The following is a 16,853-nucleotide window of genomic DNA, read 5'->3' as shown; positions in this document are numbered from 1 at the left end:
ATGCTTTGTAGGTTAGCAGTAAAACCTTGAAATCAGCCCTTGCCTTAACAGGAAGCCAGTGTAGGGAGGCATTTTTTGGTTCTAGTCAGGATTCTAGCAGCCGTATTTAGCACTAACTGAAGTTTATTTAGTGCTTTATCCGGGTAGCCGGATAGTAGAGCATTGCAGTAGTCCAACCTAGAAGTAACAAAAGTATGGATTCATTTTTCTGCATCATTTTTGGACAGAACGTTTCTGATTTTTTACATAGATGGAAAAAAGCTGTCCTTGAAACAGTCTTGATATGTTCATCAAAAGAGAGATCAGGGTCCAGAGTAACGCCGAGGTCCTTCACAGTTTTATTTGAGACGACTGTACAACCATCAAGATTAATTGTCAGATTCAACAGAAGATCTCTTTGTTTCTTGGGACCTAGAACAAGCATCTCTGTTTTGTTCTAGTTTAAAAGTAGAAAGTTCGCAGCCATCCACTTCCTTATGTCTGAAACACAGGCTTCTAGCGAGGGCAATTTTGGGGCTTCATCATGTTTCATTGAAATGTACAGCTGTGTGTCATCCGCATAGCAGTGAAAGTTAACATTATATTTTCGAATGACATCCCCAAGAGGTAAAATATATAGTGTAAACAATAGTGGTCCTAAAACGGAACCTTGAGGAACACCGAAATTTACAGTTGATTTGTCAGAGGACAAACCATTCACAGAGACAAACTGATATCTTTCCGACAGATAAGATCTAAACCAGGCCAGAACTTGTCCGTGTAGACCAATTTGGGCTTCCAATCTCTCCAAAAGAATGTGGTGATCGATGGTATCAAAAGCAGCACTAAGGTCTAGGAGCACGAGGACAGATGCAGAGCCTCGGTCTGACGCCATTAAAAGGTCATTTACCGGGCCTCCCGGGTGGTGCAGTGGTCTAGAGCACTGCATCGCAGTGCTAGCTGCGCCACCAGAGTCTCTGGGTTCGCGCCCAGGCTCTGTCGCAGCTGGCCGCGACCGGGAGGTCCGTGGGGCGACGCACAATTGGCTTAGCGTCGTCCGGGTTAGGGAGGGTTTGGCCGGTAGGGATATCCTTGTCTCATCGCGCTCCAGCGACTCCTGTGGCGGGCCGGGCGCAGTGCGCGCTAACCGAGGGGGGCGGGTGCACGGTGTTTCCTCCGACACATTGGTGCGGCTGGCTTCCGGGTTGGAGGCGCGCTGTGTTAAGAAGCAGTGCGGCTTGGTTGGGTTGTGCTTCGGAGGACGCATGTGTTACGGATACAAGTGTTCTTTGTGTATCCTGTGTGTATTTCTTTTCTCTCCTTCTCCCCTACTCACAGGTGACAATAATCATTCCCCAATCAGTCATCAATCAGTCGCTAATCGGAAGACACCTGCTCCTTTTCCCTTACCCAATCACAGTCCCTTTCCCTTGGTTTAAAACCCCTGTCAGTTGTTGTCTCCCCAGCTCAATCTCTTTGTAACATGCCTTCTGTCTGTAGATCGCTGGTGTGTTTTGCAGCTACATGTCTTTGTCCCCACCTGTGAGTATTGTTTTGGTTATGGTGTTTGAGTGTTTGTTTGATGGTGGGAAAAGGGGGTAACCAGACAAGTTGCCCTTGGGCTACACTACCCGTAGTTAAACATTGTTAAAAACACTAGTTAGAACTGGGCGGACCACCCCCTGTATTTTTGGTTGGTTAGTTAGCTGTTTGTGAAGTAGGCTAGTCTAGCTTAGGGGTGTTTTTGAATTATTATTCTTTCATTCCTTGGGTCCCGCTCAGCCCCTTTTCCTGCTTCCCCCCCCCATTTACCGTGTGTTTATAAATAAACATTTAGTGTTTGACGGTAATTAAGTTGTCTGTGTTATTTGTTCTCACTGTTACGTTTTCACTACTATAATTTGCATGAGTTGTGTTACGGGTCCCATTACCATTCCCCCCTAGACTGTTGGGCCAAAGGGATTCGTAACATAAGTGGGGGCTCATCCGGGATCTGTCATTACTGACACCCATACCGCTTGTGCAGATTGTTTTAGTGGTCTAGTTCAGTGTTGAACGTTATAGCTTAAGTAGAATTGGTGTTTGCTATTTGTTGGCTCTGTGTAGTATTTAAAAATGGCTACATTTGATTTGAAGTCCTTTTTGGCTAACCCTTCGTGGGAGGTTTTTGATAGGTGTCGTAGAATTGATTTAATGACCTTGGCTGACCATTATTCAGTATTGATTCCACAGAATGTAGTTAAAGCGGAGGTTAAACAATTAGTGTTGAATGTTTTGTTGGAAGAACAGGTGATTGTATTACCGCTGCCTGAGCCTACTACCCCTGTAGGGGATGTTGCTGCTCCTCTAAACCCAGTGGTGTCTGAGGGCGAGGCTAAAGCTCCAGCCACATTGCCCCGTTTTGATCCACTCTCCCCACAGTCAACTGGTGATACCAGGAGGGATGGCCGGTCAATACAGTTCCAACTGGAGGCGGAAGAGAGAGCCCAAATTAGGCGAGAGACTCTCCAGTTGGAGATGTGTAAAATTGAGGCAGAACAGCGGCAGATGGAGTTAAAAATGGAGATGTGTAAAATTGAGGCAGAAAAAGAACGAGAACAGCGGCAGATGGAGTTAAAAATGCGCCAGATGGAACTGGAGGCAGAGACAGCGAGGCTAGCCTTCGTTCCTGCAGTGACTGTTAGTGAGCCGTCCTCACCAACTAGAGATCCCAACACTTTTGACATTAGTAGGCAGATTGCCTTAGTACCTTTGTTCAGAGAGTCAGAGGTTGACTCCTATTTTTGTGTATTTGAACGTATAGCCGTAGCCTTGAAATGGCCTAAAGAGGTATGGTGCCTATTACTTCAGTGTAAATTAACTGGTAAAGCCCAAGAGGTTTTGTCAGCGCTACCTCTTGAAGACAGTTTAAATTATGAAGTGGTCAAAGCTACTGTTCTTCGCGCCTATGAGCTTGTGCCTGAGGCATACCGACAGAGATTTAGGTCTCATAAGAAGTCTTCTAGTAAGACTTATGTGGAATTTGCTAGAGAGAAGGGAAATCTGTTTGATAAATGGCATGCGGCTAGCAAGGTAACTGATTTTAACTCTCTCCGAGAGTTAATTTTGTTGGAAGAGTTTAAAAATTTCTTACCTGAACGCATTGTAGTGTACCTAAACGAACAGAAAGTATCCTCCCTGTCAGAAGCGTCTGTGTTGGCAGACGAGTTTGTGTTGACGCACAAGAGTGTGTTTTCGGCTCATACTGAGAGTAGAGTTACAGAATTGCCTACTTATAGCCCTAGTCGGCCAGCAGTATATCAAGCACGCCAGAAAAATGAGCGTCCCTGTTTCTATTGTCATAAGGTGGGACATATGATTAATGATTGCTTCCTGCTAAAACGTAAACAAGGGATGCCTCTTCGTGCCAAGCCACCAACAGGTGTTGGTCTAATTCGTACGGTTGTGAGGTCTGAAACGAAACAGGTGCCTAAGGGTAAATGTATTTTGAAAGACCCAGTTCCCGACCGTAGTTATGAACCGTTCATTTTCGAGGGGTTTGTGTCCCTAGCGAATGACGAAGCGTCTCAGCGTCCGGTTAAAATCCTTAGAGATACTGGTGCGGCGCAGTCGTTTATATTGTCTGATGTGTTGCCCTTATCCGACGATACATACTGTGGTTCCAGTGTGTTAGTTCAGGGTATAGAAATGGGTTTTGTCCCAGTGCCATTGCACTTTGTGAAAGTACACTCTGAGTTAATCAGTGGAATATTCAGAGTGGGGGTACGTCCTATGTTGCCAGTAAAAGGTGTGACCTTTATAATGGGTAACGATATTGCCGGAGGAAAGGTAGTACCCGTATTGGAAGTATTGGATAAAAGTGACCACTCTCTCTCCAATGAGCTGGCACAGAGTTATCCACATGTGTTCCCTGCTTGTGCTGTCACTCGTGCTCAGGCACGACAAGAGAGTGACGTGATAGATTTGTCGAACACTGTTCTGTTCAAAGAGGATGATCAAGAGGATGGGTTGTGTGCTACCTCTGGGAAGCTGATCACCTCTGACAAACAGCCCAGGAAAGAAGCGAAGAATGTTGAACTTATTGCTGATGCAATACAGTTACCAGTCACTCGTGAGCAGCTGGTTGCTAACCAAAAGGTTGACACCAAGCTTGCTAAATGTTTTTCTAGTGTTGTCTCATTGGAAGAGGTAAAGAAGAAAAACGTGGCTTACTTCATTGATGGTAATCTCCTCATGCGTAAATGGACATCCCATGATGACGCGGGCGGAGATTGGAATGCTGTTTACCAAATAGTGATTCCTACAGCCTTTCGACAAAATGTGTTATCCCTTGCTCATGATCACCAGTGGTCTGGTCATTTAGGAATCACAAAAACTTATGATCGGATTCTTCGCCATTTCTTTTGGCCAGGTTTAAAACAAGATGTGGCTCAGTACTGTCGTACATGCCACACATGTCAGATAACAGGAAAACCAAATCAGGTTATTCCTCCCGCTCCTCTTTGTCCAATACCTGTCATAGGTGAACCATTCGAACATGTGGTGGTTGATTGTGTTGGACCGTTACCGAAGACAAAATCGGGTAACCAGTTTCTGTTGACAATTATGTGTATGGCAACAAGATACCCCGAGGCCATTCCTCTGCGAAGGATTACAGCCCCGGTAGTGAGTAAAGCCTTAATTAAATTCTTCACGACATTCGGATTACCTAAGGTGGTACAAAGTGATCAAGGTACCAATTTCCTGTCCAAGCTTTTCAAGCAGGTGTTAAAATCCTTGTCAATTACGCACCATGTGTCAAGCGCCTATCACCCAGAGTCTCAGGGTGCGCTTGAACGTTGGCATCAGACATTGAAGTCTATGCTACGTAAATATTGTTTGGAATCTGAGAAAGATTGGGATGAGGGAGTTCCTCTAGTTTTGTTTGCTGCTCGTGAAACTGTACAGGAGTCCCTAGGTTTCAGCCCGGCTGAACTAGTGTTTGGTCACACAGTGAGAGGACCAATGAAAGTTCTTAAAGAACAGTTTTTGTCCCAAGAGTTGTGTACAGGAGATGAAAATGTGTTGGACTACGTTAGTCGCTTTCGGGAGCGCCTACACCAAGCCTGTGCTCTTGCAAAGGAAGCTCTGTCTTCCTCCCAAAGGAGCATGAAAAGACACTATGATAAAGAGGCTGTTTCTCGTCCACTACAGCCAGGTGACCAAGTACTGGTGTTATTGCCTGTTCCAGGATCTTCACTGTCAGCTCGTTTCTCTGGTCCTTATTTCATTGAGAAGAAATTAAGTGAAACTGATTATGTGCTTCAAACGCCTGATAGAAAACGCCAATCTCGTGTGTGCCACATTAACATGTTAAAAGCATACCACACCCGACCCATCACCCAAGTGGATAGTTCAAAAACAGAGGAAGGTGCGGCTGTCTCCGCTGCTTCTACTGCTATGATAGTGAACTGTCATGTTGATAATGTTGAGGGAGATGGATTAGAGTTGCGCAATACTCAGCAGCAGTGCGTTAGATTGCCCAACTCAGAAATGCTGTTGTCTATCCAGTCAGGTCTGGTTCATTTAACGGACGGACAGGCCGACGATGTTGTGAGGCTACTACACAGTTTTCCATGTCTCTTTAATGACGTTCCTACTCGCACAAACGTGTTGGAACATGACATTAATGTTGGAAATGCTACACCTATCAAGCAACACCCCTATCGTATCAACGCTTCCAAAAGGAAGATAATGAGGGATGAAGTGACATATTTGTTGGAGAATGACCTGGCTACGCCAAGTTCAAGCCCTTGGAGTTCTCCTTGCATTCTGGTTCCTAAACCTGATGGTACGTCCAGGTTATGTACGGATTATCGAAAGGTTAATTCTGTCACAATGCCAGATTCGTTCCCGTTACCCAGACTGGACGACTGTATCGACACTATTGGAGCTGCTAAGTATGTTACTAAGTTGGACCTCTTAAAAGGTTACTGGCAGGTTCCGTTAACTTCACGTGCTTCGGAGATTTCTGCCTTTGTAACCCCAGACAACTTCCTACAGTACTCAGTCATGGCTTTTGGGATGCGAAATGCACCAGCCACTTTCCAACGACTGGTTAACTCCGTATTAGCTGGAGTACCCAACTGTAGTGCTTATCTTGATGATCTGGTGATTTATTCGTCTGAGTGGGCAGATCATGTTGACTCTCTCAGGGTAGTATGTGAACGGTTGGCAGCTGCTTCGCTAACCCTGAACTTGGCAAAGTGCGAGTTTGGAAAAGCTACTGTTACTTATCTTGGCAAAGAGGTTGGCCATGGACAGGTGCGCCCTGTTGATGCCAAGGTCTTGGCTATAACTGCATTTCCCGCACCTACCACCAGACGACAGCTACGCCGCTTTTTAGGGATGGTTGGCTACTACCGTAGTTTCTGTCAAAATTTCTCTGCGGTAGTTGCTCCATTGACCGATTTGCTCAGTCCGGCTAAATCATTTGTGTGGTCTCCGGATTGTAAAATAGCTTTTGAATCTGCGAAAGCCCTCTTGTGTAATACCCCTGTACTTGCTGCTCCGGATTTTGAAAAAACGTTTCAACTTGAGGTAGATGCTAGTGCCAGAGGTGCTGGTGCTGTTCTACTGCAGCAGGACAAGAGTGGAGTGGATCATCCAGTGTGTTATTTTTCTCGGAAGTTTAACAAATGTCAAACAAACTATGCCACAATAGAACAGGAAGCTCTTGCTTTGTTGTTGGCTCTGCAGCACTTTGAGGTGTACATTGGTTCCAGTGCCCTGCCAGTGATTGTATATACGGACCACAACCCCTTAGTGTTTCTCCACCGTATGTACAATCAGAACCAGCGCCTAATGCGTTGGGCCCTGATTGTGCAAAATTATAATTTGGAGATCCGCCACAAAAAGGGTTCAGAAAATGTATTGGCAGATGCTTTGTCACGTGTGTAAAAATAATGATGTTTGTATGTTTTGTAAATGTGTTCGCAATCCCTAGGGTTGCGCTTTTAAGGGTGGGAGTGTTACGGATACAAGTGTTCTGTGTGTATCCTGTGTGTATTTCTTTTCTCTCCTTCTCCCCTACTCACAGGTGACAATAATCATTCCCCAATCAGTCATCAATCAGTCGCTAATCGGAAGACACCTGCTCCTTTTCCCTTACCCAATCACAGTCCCTTTCCCTTGGTTTAAAACCCCTGTCAGTTGTTGTCTCCCCAGCTCAATCTCTTTGTAACATGCCTTCTGTCTGTAGATCGCTTGTGTGTTTTGCAGCTACATGTCTTTGTCCCCACCTGTGAGTATTGTTTTGGTTATGGTGTTTGAGTGTTTGTTTGATGGTGGGAAAAGGGGGTAACCAGACAAGTTGCCCTTGGGCTACACTACCCGTAGTTAAACATTGTTAAAAACACTAGTTAGAACTGGGCGGACCACCCCCTGTATTTTTGGTTAGTTAGTTAGCTGTTTGTGAAGTAGGCTAGTCTAGCTTAGGGGTGTTTTTGAATTATTATTCTTTCATTCCTTGGGTCCCGCTCAGCCCCTTTTCCTGCTTCCCCCCCCCCATTTACCGTGTGTTTATAAATAAACATTTAGTGTTTGACGGTAATTAAGTTGTCTGTGTTATTTGTTCTCACTGTTACGTTTTCACTACTATAATTTGCATGAGTTGTGTTACGGGTCCCATTACCATTCCCCCCTAGACTGTTGGGCCAAAGGGATTCGTAACACATGGCTTTCGACCTTCGTCTCTCCCGAGCCCGTATGTCAGTTGTAGTGATGAGACAAGATAGTAATTACTAGCGATTGGATACCACGAGAAAAGGGGATACATTTTAATAAAAAGAGGAAAAAAAAGGTCATTTACCACCTTCACAAGTGCAGTCTCAGTGCTATGATGGGGTCTAAAATCAGACTGAAGCATTTCGTATACATTGTTTGTCTTCAGGAAGGCAGTGAGTTGCTGCGCAACAGCTTTTTCATTTTTTTTTTGAGAGGAATGGAAGATTCGATATTGGCCGATAGTTTTTTATATTTTCTGGGTCAAGGTTTGGCTTTTTCAAGAGAGGCTTTATTACTGCCACTTTTAGTGAGTTTGGTACACATCCGGTGGATAGAGAGCCGTTTATTATGTTCAACATAGGATGGCCAAGCACAGGAAGCAGCTCTTTCAGTAGTTTAGTTGGAATAGGGTCCAGTATGCAGCTTGAAGGTTTAGAGGCCATGATTATTTTCATCATTGTGTCAAGAGATATAGTACTAAAACACTTGAGTGTCTCTCTTGATCCTAGGTCCTGGCAGAGTTGTGCAGACTCAGGACAACTGAGCTTTGGAGCAATACGCAGATTTAAAGAGTTGTCCGTAATTTGCTTTCTAATGATCATGATCTTTTTCTCAAAGGAGTTCATGAATTTATTACTGCTGAAGTGAAAGCCATCCTCACTTGGGGAATGTTACTTTTTAGTTAGCTTTGCGACAGTATCAAAAATAAATTCCGGATTGTTCTTATTTTCCTCAATTAAGTTGGAAAAATAGGATGATCGAGCAACAGTGAGGGCTCTTCGATACTGCATGGTACTGTCTTTCCAAGCTAGTCGGAAGACTTCCAGTTTAGTGTGGCGCCATTTCCGTTCCAATTTTCTGGAAGCTTGCTTCAGAGCTCGGGTATTTTCTGTATACCAGGGAGCTAGTTTCTTATGACAAATGTTTTTACCTCTTAGGGGTGCAACTGCATCTAGGGTATTGCGCCAGGTTAAATTGAGTTCCTCAGTTAGGTGGTTAACTGATTTTTGTCCTCTGACATCCTTGGGTAGGCAGAAGGAGTCTAGAAGGGCATCAAGGAATCTTTGGGTTGTCTGAGAATTTATAGCACGACTTTTGATGCTCCTTGGTTGGGGTCTGAGCAAGGCTGAGTAAGGGCTATTTGACCAAGAATGAGAGTGATGGAGTGCTGCATCAGATGACCTGGCCTCCACAATCACCCGACCTCAATTCAGTTGAGATGGTTTGGGATGCGTTGGGATGAACGCAGAGTGAACGAAAAGCAGCCAACAAGTGCTCAGCATATGTGGGAACTTCAAGACTGTTGGAAAACCATTGCAGGTGAAGCTCGTTGAGAGAATGCCAAGAGTGTGCAAAGCTGTCATTAAGGCAAAGGGTGGCTACTTTGAAGAATCTAACATATAACATGATTCCATATGTGTTACTTCATAGTTTTGATGTCTTCACTATTATTCTACAATGTAGAAAATAGTCAAAATAAAGTAAAACCCTGGAATGAGTAGGTGTCTCCAAACTTTTGACTGGTACTGTAGGGTCCATGAATTAGGCAGGTGTGAAGGTATCAATGAAAACACTCTGTGTAGATCTTGCTTGCCTACTTACCTTCCAAGACAAACCACTGAATTCAACAAAACAAGTGTGGGTTATTTTTTACGAATTGGCGTATCTTCCCAGGCCTCTCTTTCTAGTTAAAGTCGAGTGTTTTTTTGTTTGTCATTTCTAATAAAACCCTGCTGTGGCTGGTCTCCCTGTCATGTTTCTGGTTGGTTTGCATAATTAGAAGTAGATCACCGGGCAATTATGTTTTACATCTTATGGCTCTTCAATGAAGATGCTCTAATATTATTTGAGGTTATGACAGAAGTCTACTGTGCTATCCAGTGGATAAATTGGAAATCTACTTTGCAGCAACTGTTGGCACCAATGTGCACATACTTACTTGGGTAAGAGCAGTGTATAGGCCTACTAACTTCAATGACAAAGTCTACTGTACTTCTTCATGCCATAGAGAAGAGTTGTTTGTGTAGTGAGGAACCATGCTAAACATAAGTCATCAGTCATTCATTGTTATTCAGCATGACATGACAGATGTAGGCTTATTACAGTTATTTCATTTTCTATGTGGTAAATTTTCAAAACTCCAAACTGGTGACACTTGTAATGCAGCCAGTCTTACATTCAAAACCTTTCATTGTGCATTAATTTAGCTTGTAGACATCTCACCAATTGTTTCTATTCAGTGTCCCTTGATTAGGCCTATTGCCCTAAATTAATAATACTATAGGCCTAGGCTTGGTGTCAGTTCTGACTTGTCATATTGTCTATGCAATAGCTAGGTTTAGGCTACAAATCCAGAGCCAATTTTACCAATAGTGTATTGTTTAATGTTCATAAGAAGCACACACTGTCAGTTGTAATTACTATTGAATGCTATAATTTCAGCTTCAGAGCCTAATGTGTAGGCCTAAGCTGGGCTACTATTTGGGCAGCCTATCATATAGTTCGCAAAATATACCCTACTACGGCTGACGCTTAGCCTTGCTACGAAAAAAGACGACAACATATGGCAGGACTTCGAAAAACAGTCAACAACGACCAGGATCGTGGTGTTACCCAATGATGGAGGAAGATCGGAAAGGAAATCCACCAACAGGTGCGACCAAGGACGTTGTGGAACGGGTAAGGGGTGTAGCTTACCTCTGGGCAGGTGCCTAGGAGCCTTACACTGGGCGCACAACGAGCAGGAGGAAACATAAACCCCCACGTCCTTAGCCAAAGTGGGCCACCAGTACTTCCCACTCAGACAGCGCACTGTCCGACCGATGCCTGGATGACCAGAGAAGGGTGACGTGTGGGCCCAATAGATCAGCCGGTCAAGGACAGCAGACGGAACGTACAGACGCCCAGCGGGACACTGGAGGGGAGTGGGCTTTGCACATAGCGCCTGGTCAATGTCTGAGTCCAGCTCCCACACTACCGGCGCCACCAGGCAGGAGGCCGGGAGTATGGGGGTGGGATCCATGGGCCGCTCCTCTGTGTCATACAGCTGGAGCAGTGCGTCTGCCTTCACGTTCTGGGAACCTGGTCTGTAAGAAAGGGTGAAAACAAAACGGGTGAAAAATATGGCCCACCTTGCCTGGCGAGGGTTCAGTCTCCTCGCTGCCCGGATGTACTCCAGATTGCGGAGGTCAGTCCAGATGAGAAAAGGGTGTTTAATCCCCTCAAGCCAATGTCTCCACGCCTTCAGAGCCTTGACGACAGCCAACAGCTCCCGGTCCCCCACGTCATAGTTTCGCTCCGCCGGGCTGAGCTTCTTCGAGAAGAAGGCACAGGGGCGGAGCTTCGGTGGCGTATCCGAGCGCTGAGAGAGCACGGCTCCTATCCCAGCCTCGGACGCGTCCACCTCCACTATGAATGCCAAAGAGGGATCCGGATGGGCCAGCACGGGAGCCGAGGTAAACTGAGCCCTCAGGTGACCAAAAGCCCTGTCCGCCTCAGCCGACCACTGCAAATGTACCGGTCCCCCCTTCAACAGTGAGGTAATGGGAGCCGCTACCTGACCAAAACCCCGGATAAACCTTCGGTAGTAATTGGCAAACCCTAGAAACAGCTGCACCTCCTTTACCGTAGTGGGAGTCGGCCAATTACGCACGGCTGAAATGCGGTCACTCTCCATCTCCACCCCTGAGGGGGAAATGCGGTACCCTAGGAAGGAGACGGACTGTTGGAAGAACAGGCATTTCTCAGCCTTGAAGTACAGGTCATGCTCCAACAGTCGACCAAGCACCCTGCGCACCAGGGACACATGCTCGGCGCGTGTAGCGGAGTATATCAGAATGTCATCAATATACACCACTACACCCTGCCCGTGCAGGTCCCTGAAAATCTTGTCGACAAAGGCTTGGAAGACTGATGGAGCATTCATCAACCCGTACGGCATGACGAGGTATTCATAATGCCCTGAGGTAGTCCTGAACTCCGTCTTCCACTCGTCTCCCTCCGGGTACGCACCAGGTTGTAAGCGCTCCTGAGATCTAGTTTGGTGAAGAAGCGCGCCCCCGTGCATTGACTCAATCGCTGTGGCTATAAGAGGTAGCGGGTAACTGTACCTCACAGTGATCGGAATTAGGCCTCCTTCTTCGTCACAAAGAAACTCGAGGTGGCGGGTGAAGTAGAGGACCAAAGGAACCACTGACGCAGGGATTCGGAGACATATGTTTCCATAGCCGCCGTCTCCGCCTGTGACGGGATACATGTGACTCCTGGGAAGTGTGGCGTCTACCAGGAGATTTATCGCACAATCTCCCCGACGATGAGGTGGTAATTGAGTCACCCTCTTTTTGGAGAAGGCGGGAGCCAAGTCGGAATATTCGGGGGGGATGCGCACGGTGGAGACCTGGTCTGGACTTTCCACCGTAGTAGCACCAACGGAAACCCCTAAACACCTCCCGAGCACTCTCTCGACCACCCCGTGAGAGCCCTCCGTTGCCATGAAACAGTGGGGTCATGACAAGCTAACCAGGGTAGGCCTAGCACCACGGGAAACGCACGAGAGTCAATGAGGAAGAGACTGATTCTCTCCTTGTGACCACCCTGCGTCACCATGCCCAGAGGAGCGGTGGCCTCCCTAATCAACCCTGACCCTAATGGTCGACTGTCTAAGGCGTGAACTGGGAAAGGCATTGCCACTGGAACAATAGGGATCCCTAAACTATGGGTGAATGATCTGTCTATTAAATTCCCAGCCGCGCCTGAATCGACGAGCGCCTTATGCTGGGAATGCGGGGATAACTCAGGAAAAGTAACATACAAAAACATGTGTGCAACAGAAGGCTCTGGGTGAGAATGGTGCCGGCTCACCTGGGGTGAAGCGAGAGTGCCCTGCCTGCTGCCTCGACCCCCAGAGGAACCAACCCGGCACCGACCGGCAGTGTGACCTCTGCGGCCACAGATGGTGCACGAAACGGAACCTCCTCCGGTCTCCCTGAGCGCAGCACCTCCCAGCTCCATGGGCATCGGAGCGGTGGTGCTGGGGGATGGAACCGACAGACCCCGATCTGGACGTCCGCGGGTAGCCAGCAGGTTATCCAGCCGAATGGACAGGTCCACCAGCTGGTCGAAGGTGAGTGTGGTGTCCCTGCAGGCCAAATCCCGACGGACGTCCTCGCGCAAACTGCAGGGATAGTGGTCGATCAGGGCCCTGTCGTTCCATCCCGCGCCGGCGGCCAGGGTCCAAAAGTCCATCGCGAACTCCTGGGCGCTCCTCGTCCCCTGCCTCAGATGGAAGAGACGTTCACCCGCCGCTCTACCCTCGGACGGGTGGTCGAAGACTGCCCGGAAGCGGCAGGTGAAATCTTCGAAATGGTCCAGCGCCGCATCTCCTTCTCCCCACACGGCGTTGGCCCACTCCAGGGCTTACCCTGAGAGGCACGAGACAAGGGCGGACACCTTCTCACGGCCCGAAGGAGCCGGGTGGACGGTTGCCAGGTAGAGATCCAGCTGCAACAGGAAACCCTGGCAGCGTGCAGCCGTCCCATCGTACTCCCGGGGAAGGGCGAGACGAATCCCACTGGGACCTGGTGCGGGGGGGGGGGGGGGGGCGAGTAGTGGAGACCCTGGTTGTACTGGTGTAGGCGCTGGAGGAACTCTCTGTCTCTCCCAGCGGTCCATGGTTTTGGCGACGCGGTCCATGGCGGCGCCGAGATGGTGGAGCATCGCCGCGTGCTGCCGGACGCACTCCTTGACCCCTATACCAGGGGCACCTGCTCCTGCTGACTCCATCTTGTGGGTGTGAAGTTCTGTCAAACGGTGGGTGTAGCTGGTGCTTGGAAGTCAGGCGCAGGAGAGCAGAGGTGAGTGGACGAAGCACTTTACTGAGGCAATTATTTGAACAGAAAGCAACCGCGTCACAAAAACAAATGCCCAAAGAACAAGTGAGGCAGCACAAAGTACAATAACCAAGTACAAAGTACCAGCTGCCACAAAAACAAAACCCGGCGCAAACCAGCCGGAAGCGTGCCAACCTGACAATAAACAATTCCACACACAGACATGGGGGGAGCAGAGGGTTATATACACAACAAGTAATGAGGGAATGTAAACCAGGTGTTTGGGAAAACAAGACAAAACAAATGGAAAATGAAAGGTGGATCGGCGATGGCTAGAAGACCGGTGACCTCGACCGCCGAACGCCGACCGCCGCCCGAACAAGGAGAAGAACCGACTTCGGAGGAAGACGTGACATCCCCACAGTGACCGTACGTACATATCCCAACGATCTGCAACATTGAGGGCATCTTAACTGGCTTCATCACCGCTTGGTATGGCAACAGCTTGGCATCCGACCGTAAGGTGCTACACAGAGTATGGCCCAGTACATCACTGGGGCCGTGCTCCCTGCCATCAAGCTCACCTCTATACCAAGCAGTGTCAGAGGAAGGCCCTAAAAATTGTCAAAGATTCCAGCCACCGAAGTCATAGGCTGTTCTCTCTGCTACCGCATGGCAAGCGGTACCAGAGCACCAAGTCTGGAACTTAAAGGCTCCTGAACAGCTTCTACCCCAAGCCATAAAATTGCTGATTGATCACATTTTTTTGCACTGGCTCTATACACACTCACTGGACTCAACCGACAAACTCACACACTGACACTCCAACACACACACACACACACACACACACACACACACACACACACACACACACACACACACACACACACACACACACACACACACACACACACACACACACACACACACACACACACACACACTACATACACTCACACACACAAAGCACACACACATAGACACACTTTCACACTCTTTCACACTCTTCACATAATACATGTCTAGACAATAGTGACCCATCCACCTAGCTAGATGTGGCTGGGGGTGGTTACAGCCATCTATTGTATTTCATGAACATGTGTACATGTCTAGACAATAGTGACCCATCCACTTAGCTAGATGTGGCTGGGGGTGGTTATAGCATTTCCTTCACATGACCCATCAATTTAGACAAGTGTGTCTGGTAAGCGTCATCTAATAATGATAAAATATCTATACAATATTTTTATCTGGACACTTTCTGTTTTTGATATTGCTACTGTGCAAATATGCAAGTAACCATTTCTCTGTACTGTGTATGCCTTCTGTATCTTGTGCATAGGGGGAAAAAAAGTCTGATTTTATTTAATATATTCTGTGGTTACCAGAGACAGTAATGTGAAGAACAACATGACCTGCACCAAAGTCAGATTAGGAAATAGGCCAAGGACTAGATAAAGTGTTTTTTTACCTCAAGTTTTTCCTTATTGTAGGCTACTACTTTCACCACTTTTAGTCTTGAAATCTTTGTTTACTACACTACCTCACTCACCCTGTTTAGTACATGGCCTCATATGTTAATCCTTAAAGCTAGCTAGCGACTGGAACGAGCTGCAACAAACACTCAAACTGGACAGTTTTATCTCAATCTCTTCATTCAGACTCAATCAGGGACACTCTTACTGACAGCTGTGGCTGCTTTGCATGATGTATTGTTGTCTCTACCTTCTTGCTGTTTGTGCTGTTGTCTGTACCCAACAATGTTTGTACCCTGTTTTGTGCTGCTACTGAACTATGTTGTGCTGCTGCCATGTTGTGTTGTCATGTGTTGCTGCCATGCTATGTTGTCGTCTTAGGTCTATCTTTATGTAGTGTTGTGTTGTCTCTCTTGTCATGATGTGTGTTTTGTCCTATATTTTTATTGAATAAATGCTTTATTTTTAATCCCGGCCTCTATCCCAGCAGGAGGCCTTTTGCCATCATTGTAAATCATTGTAAATAATAATTTGTTCTTAACTTACTTGCTTAGTTAAATAAAGGTTAAACAAAACAATTTAAAAAATAAAGAGATGGTGGGGCTAAGGCTTAAGAGGGGGATGAACAATGCTGAATAGGTGTAAACAAAGAAGAGCTCTCCAGTAGGTGTACCAAAACTTTCAAAGGCCACTTTCTCAAAAGTGGGGTTAGAAGTTTATCAACTTTCAAAGCAAAGCTACTTTCCCATTATTCCACAACTGCAGTGTATGATATACCATTTTGTATCTATGTGTCTCTACTTTTATCCAATGTAAAAAGCACAATTTCAAATGTCGCAAAAGAAGACCAAATGGAGGTGTTCGTCACATATGCTGCTGCTACTCTGTTTATTATCTATCCTGATTGCTTTTACCCCTACCTACATGTAATTATTGCCTCAATTACTTCAACTCCCTCATACCACAGCACGAGTATTAATGTGTTACTATGAATTGTTTTATTTAGCAAATTGTTTATACTCTGCATTGTTGGGAAAGGGCTCAAAAGTAAGCATTTAATGGTAAAGTCTACACCTGTTGTATTCGGTGCATGTGACTAATACCTTTTTTATTTCATTTGAAATGCGTTAAAATACAGTCAATATAGGCCTGTTTCTTAATTACATCCCAATTTCCAACAGAAGTTCTATAAAACGTTTTTTCACTTAACCTATCTTAACAGTAGGCTATTCCTGGTATTTTCTTATTGTGTTTACGTGAGTGATAGTTCCGAGAAAGTAGGACAGTCAGATTCGCTGCACATGCTATCAAATTGCTTACAGGTAGCCTATGGAAGAGCGAATCCCGCCTGCTGCTTTGCTAAGGACATAGTGCGGAAGACAAGAGATAGCCTCAGTTCAGTACTTGAGCGCACGAAGGATCTAATATCGACTTTATTTGAGGAGGAAAATTCAAACGGAACTTTTTGGAGGTTTGAATTGAAACAATTACTTTGTATCTATTCATACGAAAATATCAAAATAACACGATAGTCTTGTCGAGTTAAAAATGACCGATTGATTTTAATTAAAAATAGCCCAAATAGACTACGGATTAATATTTGCTATTATTTCCCTAAAATGTTTGTAATTAAAATATTAGTAGACATTTTCTTTCGACAGACCACATGTACTTTTAGTCCACTTGCTAAAATAATGTCAGTGCTGTAGCCTATATGACATCTGATTTTGTCATATAGGCTACTATTTTGTAATGTAGCCTAACCCTTATTTCCCCTTCGATTAAACTAAATTGCTACATTTAA

The sequence above is a fragment of the Salvelinus namaycush genome, chromosome 21 (genome assembly GCF_016432855.1).
Source record: "Salvelinus namaycush isolate Seneca chromosome 21, SaNama_1.0, whole genome shotgun sequence".
In the NCBI taxonomy this organism is placed as follows: Eukaryota; Metazoa; Chordata; class Actinopteri; order Salmoniformes; family Salmonidae; genus Salvelinus; species Salvelinus namaycush.
Note: the sequence above shows the minus strand (reverse complement) of the source record.